We start from the raw sequence: 12625 nt of genomic DNA, 5'->3' as shown, positions 1-12625 counted from the left end.
AATATAAAGTATAACACTTAAACATATATCTGAATGAAGGTCTTCTAAAACTTTTAATAATGAGGATCTACTGGCCTACCAGATAAGTCCAAATGTGAATAGAGCCTTAGTTTTCATTACTATGAGGTATTGTATAAAATCAGAAACAAATCTTTGTTTTAGATGTGGTCAAACACAAAATGTTAAAAAACCACAGATGAGGTCATATATGGCAGCTTATTATTAGTTTACCTACTTGTAATACAATTTTATTGCTGACATAGACTGTAGGTCACAAAATGTGTATGATATGATTATACTTTATTTATCCCCAATGGGTAAATTAATGCATTACAGCAGTACAACAAAATTATACATTAGTACATATCACAGTGATACAAGAAATGCAACATAAAAACAAACATTGCTGTCTCATGATTTCCCGCTAGCTAATCTATATCCACTGTGGCAGTAAATTACACGCTGGAATTGTACAAGTTAATTGCCATTGGAAAAAACAAACGCCTGTATCTTTTTCTGTTTATCTTTAGCTGTAGGTATCTCTTGCTGAAAGTACTTTTTTGTTTTAAAAGAATGTTGTACAGTGGATGTTTTGGATTTTTTTGTAATAACCATAAACTTAAACACTGCTTCTTTTAACCACCTGAAAGAATCCTTCTAATTCAATCCCAACTAACACTACTGGCGATTCATATCACTTTGCCAATACCTTGTGTTTCTCCAGAGCCCAGTACAGTTCCAAAACATATTGCCCCAAAAATGACTGTACTGGCAACCAAGGATTCTTAAAAAATTGTTAACATTTATCTGCAAACATTAAATGAACACAGTTTCTTCAGTAACAAGAGATGGGAACAATTCCTTCTTCCTTTCTTTCTCAACTTGACACAATGGGGCACATTTACTTACCTGGTCCTCTCGCGATCCATTGGCAAGTTCTCTGACGAGGATTCGCGTATTCCAGCGATTCACTAAGGTAGTGCGCCCGATGTCCACCAGGTGTCAATGCTGCGCTGAAGTCTGCTGGAGTTCGCCGGAGTTCACTATCCTATTCATGGTGCAGGTAAGCGCGTGTCAAGCGACACATTTTCCTTTTTAAATTCCGCTGTTTTTCCGAATCTGTTGGGTTTTTCCGACGGCCACGCCCCCTAATCTCCGTGCGTGAAATCCGGGGCCGATGCTCGACAATCCGATCACGTGCGCCAAAATCACGGGGAAATTCAGGGAAAAACTGCAAAAATCAGAAAAATACGGGAAACCTGACGAAAATGCGCGAATCAGACCCCCTTTGTGTCAAGATTGCTGTCAAGGTGGGTCTCCAAGTACTTGTAGGTACCCACACGCTCCACCTCATAGCCACCAATCATAACTGGCTCCACTGGACAAAGACATTTCCCCAACTGCACTATGATATTCCTTTGTTTTTGAAACATTAAAATATTCATTTCAGCCCTCCTTATTAATCCTACCTGCCATAACCATGTCATCTGAAAATTTCTGCAAGTTACACTAATCACTGCAGTATATACACTCACCGGCCACTTTATTAGGTACACCATGCTAGTAATGGGTTGGACCCCCTTTTGCCTTCAGAACTGCCTCAATTCTTCGTGGCATAGATTCAACAAGGTGCTGGAAGCATTCCACAGAGATTTTGGTCCATATTGACATGATGGCATCACACAGTTTCCGCAGATTTGTCGGCTGCACATCCATGATGCGAATCTCCCGTTCCACCACATCCCAAAGATATTCTATTGGATTGAGATCTGGTGACTGTGGAGGCCATTTGAGTACAGTGAACTCATCGTCATGTTCAAGAAACCAGTCCGAGATGATTCCAGCTTTATGACATGGCGCATTATCCTGCTGAAAGTAGCCATCAGATGTTGGGTACATTGGGATCATAAAGGGATGGACATGGTCATCAACAATACTCAGGTAGGCTGTGGCGTTGCAACGATGCTCAATTGGTACCAAGGGGTCCAAAGAGTGCCAAGAAAATATTCTCCACACCATGACACCACCACCACCAGCCTAAACCATTGATACAAGGCAGGATGGATCCATGCTTTCATGTTGTTGACGCCAAATTCTGACACTACCATCCGAATGTCGCAGCAGAAATCGAGACTCATCAGACCAAGCAACGTTTTTCCAATCTTCTATTGTCCAATTTCGATGAGCTTGTGCAAATTGTAGCCTCAGTTTCCTGTTCTTAGCTGAAAGGAGTGGCACCCGGTGTGGTCTTCTGCTGCTGTAGCCCATCTGCCTCAAAGTTCGACGTACTGTGCATTCAGAGATGCTCTTCTGCCTACCTTGGTTGTAACGGGTGGTGATTTGAGTCACTGTTGCCTTTCTATCAGCTCGAACCAGTCTGCCCATTCTCCTCTGACCTCTGACATCAACAAGGCATTTCCGCCCACAGAACTGCCGCTCACTGGATGTTTTTTCTTTTTCAGACCATTCTCTGTAAACCCTAGAGATGGTTGTGCATGAAAATCCCAGTAGATCAGCAGTTTCTGAAATATTCAGACCAGCCTTTCTGGCACCAACAACCATGCCACGTTCAAAGGCACTCAAATCACCTTTCTTCCCCATACTGATGCTCAGTTTGAACTGCAGGAGATTGTCTTGACCATGTCTACATGCCTAAATGCACTGAGTTGCCGCCATGTGATTGGCTGATTAGAAATTAAGTGTAAACTAGCAGTTGTACCTAATAAAGTGGCCGGTGAGTGTAATCCAAATAGTGATGGGGATCGTAACTTGAGGTGGCCCCACATAAATTATTACCACGTCAGGTACATTGTGACACATTGTGGTTGACTCATTAGGTAGTGACCAATCCATTTTAATGTTGCAATGATAAATAAAATTGGACAGTAACTTTCCATTAGATGCAGGGCCAACTTGTCATGTATATACACTACCACTAAAAAGTTTGGGGTAGCTTAGAAATTACCTTATTTTTTAAATAAAAGCACATAAATAAATCATAAATAAATTACAATTTTAGCTGTAAATGTCTGTTTTTAAAGCAATATCTGTGTATAAAGGCCTATTTCCAACAACAACCCCTCCAGTTGTTTAATGATACATTGGGGCACATTTATTTACCCGGTCCCTGGGCGATCCCCGATCTGGAATGTCCGACCAGGATGAAGTCTGCTGCAATTCACTACGAGCGCACGTCCGATATCCTGCATGTGTCGCTTCCCCGATCAGGTCTGCCGGAGTTCATCCTTCTTCTTCCTGGTGCATGTAAGTGCTTGGCTTGCGACACAAATTTAAATGTTAAATCCCACACGTTGTCTGAATCTGTCAGATTCCCCCCAATTTGTGTCACGTGAAAGCCTGCGTGATTGCGACACAATCCGATCACGTGCGACACAATCCCCGGTGCGATTCCCGAAAAGTCGGGGAACCCGATGAAAATGCGGCCGCAGGACCTTTAGTAAATAAGCCCCATTGAGTTTGCTAACTGTGTAAGAAGACTAATGGATTCTTAGAAAACCCTTCAAAACCCTTGTTCAAGGGCCATCTGAAAACAGTTTGGCTGATTATAAAATCTATAAAACTGACCTTCTTTTGAATTGGTTGAGAATCCGGAGCATCGCCTTTGTTTTGTTCTATGAAACTCTCACAATAGCCAGAAAAAAAGAACTTTCATGTGAAACTAAACAGTCCATTCTTGTTCTTAGAAATGAAATCCATTCCATGCGACAAATTTCCAATAAAACAGAAGATTTCCTACAGTGGTGTGTACTACTCCATTCAGAGAGGAGCACAAACAGGCTCTAACCAAAGTAGAAAGAGAAGTGGGAGGCCCCACTGCACAACTAAGCAATAAGACAAGTGGATTAGTGTGTCTAGTTTGAGAAACCAACTCCTCACAGGTCCTGGCAGCTTCATTAAATAGTTCAGTACACGGGTATGCCAATATCAACCTCAATACAGAAGAAGCGACTCCAGGGTGCTAGCTTGCAGAGCAGAGTGACAAAGAAAAAGCCATATCTAGATTAAAATGGCCAAAAGAACATAGACATTGGACAGAGGAATATCGATATTGAATATATATTTTCTATTCATTTTGCAACTCATTTGGAAAATATGGAAAACACAAAAATTGTCTGTGTGACCCCAAACTTTTGAGCGGTATTGTATATTGATATACATGACCCTTTTTACATTTAAAAATTCAAGGCAAATATGCTTGAAATAGATAATTTCTCCATCTCAGACCATAAAAGTCAGTGTTTCTGTATAGTATAATCCCAAGCTCTTGATCCTCTGGAAACGTGGTACAGCTGCTGTAACAAATATGCAATGTCTACAGAGTCCAAATCTAATCTAATTGGACGCCACCTGCGGAAGCAGGTTAAGTGGGAGGGGTTGTTCAAAAACTAAAATTATTTTGTATTAAAAAAAAAAGTTTTTCAATTTTCTCCTTGCAGTTTTATATATCTCTGCTGCCATTCAATAGGTGTCTTCATTGTTGATGGAAATATTTCCTACTCGTGTGATACAGGTGAACTTACACCTGTGACACATCATATGAACATGGACAATTTTCTATCCACTAGAAGTAAACAATGAAGCTTCCTTTAGAATGACAACATGCATAGAGCTAGAAAATGAGGAAATTGCATAACTTTTCATCATCAAACAAAACTGAACTTCCTCTTTGAGTCTACCGCTAGCTCAATCTAATGTATGCAGTATACGCTTTATGACCCATAACTGGTGCTTATGTTTACATATATCATATTTGTAAGCTATTTCTTCCATATTTGTTCATTAATTTTCTGTATGTGTGTGGGTATTTTTGTTGGTCAAACCCTTAACGGCTCTGCATATTTATTTGATTGATAGCTTTGCTGTCATAAATGGAGATTGTATGAGTAACAAGGTTAAAATACAAATTAATAATTAATAAAAGCTCACAAATAGCCTGTAAAATTTTAAAGAAATAAGAGTTTACTATTTGGACAGTTAATTTCCATACTCCATAGAGCTGTAGTTCTATTCCAATAAGAACGGACAAATGGACAGTAATAATCCGGTCAGATAATAAAAAAGCAATTTGAACGAGTTGCACAAAGCAGTCTGCTCCAATCTAATTTGGTTATGCTGTTTCTAACATTCATTGCTCAATCATTAACTTCCTGCCATCTCAGCTCTGCTTGTGCTCTGCTGTGCAAATTGTCCTCTGAAAGTTTGTTTGGTGTTGGGGCTGGAAATGAAGTCATGAGTTTGAAGACTCCATCTGCTTTCAATGAATCCCTAGAGATGAATCAAGCCTTATTTACAGCAGCATTGTGATGGACACACAGCACACAAAGACAGCTTCTGACCTGTGTAAGCAATGTAGTCATAGTAGTGAGAGGATGTGTATTTGTGTACAATATAATACATGAAGCCAAGAGGTAAAGAACAGAATGAGTGTCTGTGCTAGATTAACATGGAGATGTGCACTGCAAAAAGTCACAGTTTACTGAAGAATCTTTTCTCCCAGGAACATCCACCAGAGGCAACCTCTCGGAGCATGTCCCTAGTGATCCACAGGAAGAGACAGAAATAGGCTTATGATTTATATACAGTTCAACATCCAGGGGATGGTAGTGTTAGCATAGAGGGAGGGTAACAGGAACAGCTGCTATGTCTATGCTTAGAATCACTGGTTAATGTGGCCAAATTCATCATTACATAAAGTTCATTTTTGTACCAGGAAAAATATGCATTGAATACTCCTTTTGCCTAATAATTATGTTAAATCATATAAATGCAGACAATTACTATGTACAGTTATGTCAGAGGTTATCAAACTAACTCCATATGCATCCAGGATAAAAAAAAAACAGCAGCACTCTAAATGACACAAAAAAATCAAGAAAGAGCTGTTATTTATTACAAATGTTTTGGCTAATAAGCCTTTTTGTGTGAAAAAGGCTCATTAGCCGGAATGTAGCATTTGGAATAAATCACCGCTCTTTCTTGATTTTTGTGTCATCTGGAGTGCTGCAAGTTCTTGGATATTTTGGATGGACATGTTTCATTAAAAAGCCTGGTTCTGGACTAGCGTGCACCCACCCTTGGAAGGGTTTATTCACATGCTGCTCAGAACTCCTATGTTTGTAACTCTCTCTATATATAGCAATTTGAAACAAAATGTCACCAATTTATGTTTCATTATAGAGATATGAATTTACAGTGGGTCTGTAGGGGGTGTTAGTAAAGTATGTAAAAAAATTGCTGTAACAGTGGCTCAATAGGATTAAAGTTTCAATATGTAAATGTTACTGGGGGGTAAATAAAATTAGAAGTGGCAGATTACTCATAATAACATATTGAAAACATCTTATCATAGGAATTTGGTTAAAGTTTTTTAATCTGTTTTTGGACCAAAAACTGGACAAGAACACAGACCATCTGGATCCTCATTTACAAGAACAGAACAACCATTTCCTAGAATCCTAGAGCTTAATCTTTTCTCAATGTCAACTATTGTATTTCAAATTGAGTACTGGACTCCCAAATTCCCAACTCCCATGGTCTCTATTTGTTACAAACAATTATGTGTGGTCTGTGGAATGTATTCCACAGGCCAGAATATCTTGAACAATTCTTTCCATTCAGTGAAAAAGATAAGGTTCATATTAAGTACAGAGTAGACAAAATGAAGTCCACACTACATTATATTCTAGATTCTTATAATGTAACAATGTAATCATCACTCTCACAAACCTTACCCTTTGCTTTGCTAATGTTTATAATACATGATGTGAATTGAGATTCTATAAAATGTTACTCCCTATTGTAATGGGTTAACATTACCCTAACCTACCCTAACATTACCCTATATAAACATTACCCTATATAAAAACAATTGTTTGATGGGAAAACAGATTATAGATAGACAAATGATAGAGAAGTGTAGATATAAACAGTAGGTAGATAGATAGATGGTTGATAAATATAAAGACATGCAGTAGATAGATATTGATGATAGATCATTATGGATACATATAGCAGATATAGATAGATAGACAGATCATAGATCAATAGATAGATAGAGATACATACAGTAGATTGATTGATTGATCGATATTGATGATAGATGATAGATAATTATGAATACATATATCAGGTAAATAGATGATATAGATACATACATACATACATACAGACAGACAGACAGACAGATAGATAGATAGATAGATAGATAGATAGTGAAGAAGTTACAGAACAGCACAACAGCATGGATGAAAATCTGTCCGACTATTGACAATATAGTCTCCAATATATATTTCAGGAATATGACAGCACTCCAAATTTCAGGTGAAAAGCAACATGAAATAAAGGCACCCTGCTTTTCACCTGAAATTTGGAGTGCTGCCTTTTTCCTGAAATAGATAGGTAGATAGATAGATAGATAGATAGATAGATAGATAGATAGATAGATCAAGATAGATCAAGATAGATGATAGAAAGATAGATGGTAGATATGAAAAAGCATAGTCTATAAATTGGTTGAAAACTATAAGCTGTATACACAAGTATTTAGATTGATTCATGGAAAGACTGATACAATAGACAGATAGATAGATAGATAGATAGATAGATAGATAGATAGATAGATAGATAGAGAGAGATAGATAGATAGATAGATAGATAGATAGATAGATAGATAGATAGATAGATAAACAGATAATTAAACAGATAGATCCAGTAGATAAATTGATGGATAGGATGGATAGATGTTACGATAGATAGATAGATAGATAGATAGATAGATAGATAGATAGATAGATAGATAGATAGATAGACAGATAAGTAAACAGATAGTTCCAGTAGATAAATTGATGGATATGATGGATAGATGTTGCACTGGATAGATAGATAACAGCTAGAAGAAAGTATTGTGCACAAATTCCAAACATATAATTTGACTAGAGAAGAAAAGCAGAAGATTTGGGTAGTTGCAGGTGGAGGTGTGCTGTGCAGGGTGTGCATGTGTGGAGCAGAGTTGGACATCAGCACCATGGACAGCTGCCATGCTCGCTCCCGTGCTGAGCTCTAACACATTCTGATGGGAAACCAAATCCTTTGGAGCAGAGCGCAGATGAATGTGAGAGATAGGGAAGCTTCCTCCTCTCACACTGCCGGCAGGAGCAGCAGCAGCACAGGATTGTGCCTCCCATCTCTCCTCACTGCTCCTGCCTCTCGCTCATCACTGAGGATTCTCTCACTTTTTGTGACTACCCTTCCCAAGTCATCCTCTTCCTCCATCTCCCTCCCCCTTGCTCTTGCACTCAGTCTCTTCCCTCCTCCTCCTCCACTCTCTTTCTCTCCCTGGCTCCCAGCATCAGCGGGGGAGAGTGCAGGTACTGTACCTACCTAGACAAAAAGCACTTTATTTCTTATTTTCATGGGACTGAACAGGAAATAAGATGAAAAGCAATGACCCTGCAGCATGAGGAGAAGAGTGGAAGCAGGAGGCTCATTTACCCATGTGTTCTCTTCTTTCTTGCAGTTCATACTTTGCTTCTCTTTGTGTGGAATAAAACACGTTTCTCAGTCTGGGAGGATAAGAAAGAAGACTCCTCTGGGTTTCCTTGGATAAGATCACTGGCTGCACTAGTAAGTACTAAAGAGTTGTAACCTTCTGTGAGGTGCAAGGGGCTGGTGGTGATCATGATGTGAACTTGGGCAGAGTTGCTTGGACAATGAGGCTGCTTTGATTTGTTTGCTGTGAGCACATTGAGGCTGCTATGAAGCTGTTGTGAGCAGGTTGTGGTTATATTGCTTGACTTGGCTCTTTGGTGTCTTTATTTTCAACAAAGCTTAAAGTTTGGCACGTACTGTGCTACTGTGCTAGCAAGGAAGCTCCATTTAATAAGTGGGAGCAGGGAGCAGATGCAGCCCATGGTCAGCGCCTGCCTTGTCAGTGCTTTACATGATGTCTTTCTATAAAACTTTGCAAAGCGTAGTCCAATGACAGCAAAATCTTGCCCTTTCAGCAACAAACACTAATCCACATAATCTTACAATGTATTCTGTCTCTTGATATTAAAACACAAGAAGCATTGTCAGATTAACTATATCCAGAGGTTATGCAACCATATGGTCTTTACATCTGGGCTGGAGAGGATGATAATTGAATGTCTAATGTAGCATCATAATTCTTGTAGTATATGGAATGCAGTTCTCTGGGTAAAAAAAAGCAATGGAAATGTAAGCCAGCCACAACATTCATTAATAGGCTGAAGATCTCATCCCTAGTCATGTGTATGTAACCACACACAGCACAGATTACTTGTTGTAATGAATGAAGAGTAGGCAGGAAGGACAACTTACCCTTTGCTTTCTTATTACTTTGTTTAAACTATGTCATTACCTTGAGGAAAGTTTCTTCTTTAAGTTAATAAACTCATTAGCTTTAATCACGCATTTAAGCTTTGTATAATCAAAAAGAAAGACTTAAAATGTAATGAAAAAGACCAGTAAAATGACCAATTTAGTGTTATGTTGTTCAGGCACTCTTCTAGACAAGTTGTTTACTTTTCTTAAGGAGGTATGGATGATATTAGTGAAAAATTATTGGGAAGGTCTGATTTTATATGGTTCAGTATGTCCAATATAAAAAGTTACATAAGGTCTGCTGCGCTGCTCACCTGAATCTTACCACAATGTGACAGTAAAGGCAGGTAACGCACTTTACTTTTTATTCTTATGACAAAATCACATCATCTTGAACATAAAGTGGCATGTGCGGTGTTATTACAAAAGTAACCCTATGGTATTGCATAATGTGCTATTAAAGTTGTTTGTATGAACTTTACATATAGTTGTATACATAAAGTTAGATGAAAAGATAGAAATATAAACCTGAATAGATAGGCATTACATAGATAGATTGATTTTACATACATAAATAACAGATATAACATGTACATGACAAATATTACATTACATATTACATGTAGATGGATAGATAGATAGATAGATAGATAGATAGATAGATAGATAGATAGATAGATAGATAGATATTAGGTTGATGATAGATAGATAGATAGATAGATAGATAGATAGATAGATATTAAATGTATAGATAGATAATACATAGATAGATAGATAGATAGATAGATAGATAGATAGATAGATAGATAGATAGATATTAGGTAGATGATAGATATTAAATGTATAGATAGATACAAAGTTGTTTGTATGAACTTTACATATAGTTGTATACATAAAGTTAGATGAAAAGATAGAAATATAAACCTGAATAGATAGGCATTACATAGATAGATTGATTTTACATACATAAATAACAGATATAACATGTACATGACAAATATTACATTACATATTACATGTAGATAGATAGATAGATAGATAGATAGATAGATAGATATTAAATGTATAGATAGATAATACATAGATAGATAGATAGATAGATAGATAGATAGATAGATAGATAGATATTAGGTAGATGATAGATATTAAATGTATAGATAGATAATACAAAGATAGATAGATAGATAGATAGATAGATAGATAGATAATACAAAGATAGATAGATAGATAGATATTACATAGATAGATAAGCAGATATGAATAGACACATGTAAAATAATGATATAGATATGCATAGATGCATATAACATGGATGATAGATAGATAGATAGATAGATAGAATCTTTCGAGCGTATCATTTTGCCAAAACTTTACTTAATATAACAAGTATCCCTTCTTGCTATGCTCTGCATGTTTTCTTAATAATGATACAAACAATTTTGCATTTGAAAATGATTAACATTCTCTCATTCAGTATCCCAGAAACTTAATATTGCTACAATATGACCTAGATAGTCCCCCCCCTGCGGTGTTGGCCAATGAGAAAATGTTTTGAATATGGAAGAAATGCGATTCTGGAATTCTGCCACTTTTTAGGAAATATCTTAAAATTACATTTGTCTCTTATAATCAAGGGAAGTTGTTTTGTAAACCAGAGAGACAAAAGTTGCTTGTATCAGCAGTTGTGTGCTTTATTATGCAATTGTTCTTGTTATTCAGATCAGATAATGGCCCGATGAAATACATAAGCAGTCTTCAGGGAATGAATGATTAATTCCTCTAACGTGTGCTTACTATAGGAGTTCTTACTAATAAGGTATACCTGTATTTGCTTACAGTTGCAGATGAGGAGAATGGAAATATGCTGCTCTATTCTTTTATTAGTACTATACACAAATCTGCTATAAAACAGCATATGCTGATGACAAAAGCATAAAAACTCACTAAAAATTTCAGTAATAGAATTTGTTAGGAGTAGGTATTAATTATGGGCTTGTATATATTACTCATAGAACACTGCTGAAGTGGATACACTTACTGTTATTATTATCAATTATAGTTTAAAAGGATAAAAATGTAGTTTGTCATAATGTGCTTCAATGCCTATTGTTTGCTGTGAAGGTTATTGTGAAGCTTTGTGGGCCCAGACATTTTGGTTATTATAGTAAGCATGAAATACACTACTGAAGGACTGAATTTTTCATATGTGTTGGCCTATCAAATTACTTGCCCTGTTTTCACAATAAAGAACAGATTTTTGTTTAGTTTATACAATTATTTCTCATATCTATTGAATGCGTTATTTTTGTAGAAAAGTAATTAACTGAATAATAAAGTTTGTATGTCTGGAGGACAGAGGCATACTGAAATGTTACAAGCTTACATTCACATTATGGTAAATTATATGATTAAACCCACTTGGTGTGTATCATTATGCATGTTTTAACCTAATATGATTTCAACAGCTACAGTATATGAAGTATATATATTTCTGTGTACTGTAGTGTGTATATATATATATATATATATATATATATATATGGGTGTGTGTGCAATTTGGGAGTTATAAACACCATGTCACCGCAAGTATGGCCTGGACTCTAAGGTGCTTTTGATATGTTGATGGAACTATACATGTATCTATAGCAAGATTAATCTTTCTAGATATATGTTTAAATATATTCCATTATTGATAATGTCGTATTTTTAGTACTAATTCCTAAAAAGCTCATTCCAATTTCATTTTTTTTTCATATGGTATATCATGCTATAGGTAGACTTACTGTATGATACAAAAATATTGCATGACCGGTGAGCTTTTATTTGGAAACATAACCTATTTGCAAATTGCTGTTGCACATGATCATTATCCAGACTCACACATAATGCATATAAGTACTTTTTTGTACCCATTTTGTTTTTCACCTATATATTACTAACCTAGAATTTAAGTCTATGTACTGTATGCAGTCTAAAGTCATTCTGTTAAGTATCACATTAAAATAGATTAAGAGAATTGTAACTAGTAGTAAAGCGACGCCTAAATGGAGACTCTAACCAAAATGTTCTGTATATGGTAAATAGGTATGTATTAAGACATTCTAAATCTTATGAATGTTGGTCAAACACTTTTTTCAAAGTAGTTTCTTTTTACTTACCTATAGTCTTTGTAGATAGAAAAAAATATTGTTCTTGTCCAATAATTCCAGTTTTATGGTATACAAACATACCTGCTATTGTATGGGACATTGTAGTGTTGGAG

General features: G+C 36.5%; 1 protein-coding gene across 41 annotated transcripts in view; it reads left to right on the top strand.

The window, feature by feature from the left end:
* The first annotated feature begins 8161 nt into the window (after positions 1-8161).
* PTPRD (protein tyrosine phosphatase receptor type D) overlaps positions 8162-12625 on the top strand; it is a 1096207-nt gene continuing 1091743 nt past the window's right edge. For 12 of the 41 annotated variants that reach the window (XM_072152402.1, XM_072152617.1, XM_072152386.1 and 9 more), the window contains exons 1-2: positions 8163-8387; positions 8537-8643. The gene's annotated coding sequence lies outside the window, so the exon portion shown is untranslated. Of the gene's footprint in view, positions 8388-8536; positions 8644-12625 lie in introns of all 41 variants that reach the window. The other 29 variants (XM_072152513.1, XM_072152505.1, XM_072152446.1 and 26 more) reach the window with 9 other exon arrangements.

This window comes from Engystomops pustulosus, chromosome 1 (genome assembly GCF_040894005.1).
Source record: "Engystomops pustulosus chromosome 1, aEngPut4.maternal, whole genome shotgun sequence".
Taxonomy (NCBI): Eukaryota; Metazoa; Chordata; class Amphibia; order Anura; family Leptodactylidae; genus Engystomops; species Engystomops pustulosus.
This window is presented reverse-complemented; position numbering and strand designations above follow the sequence as displayed.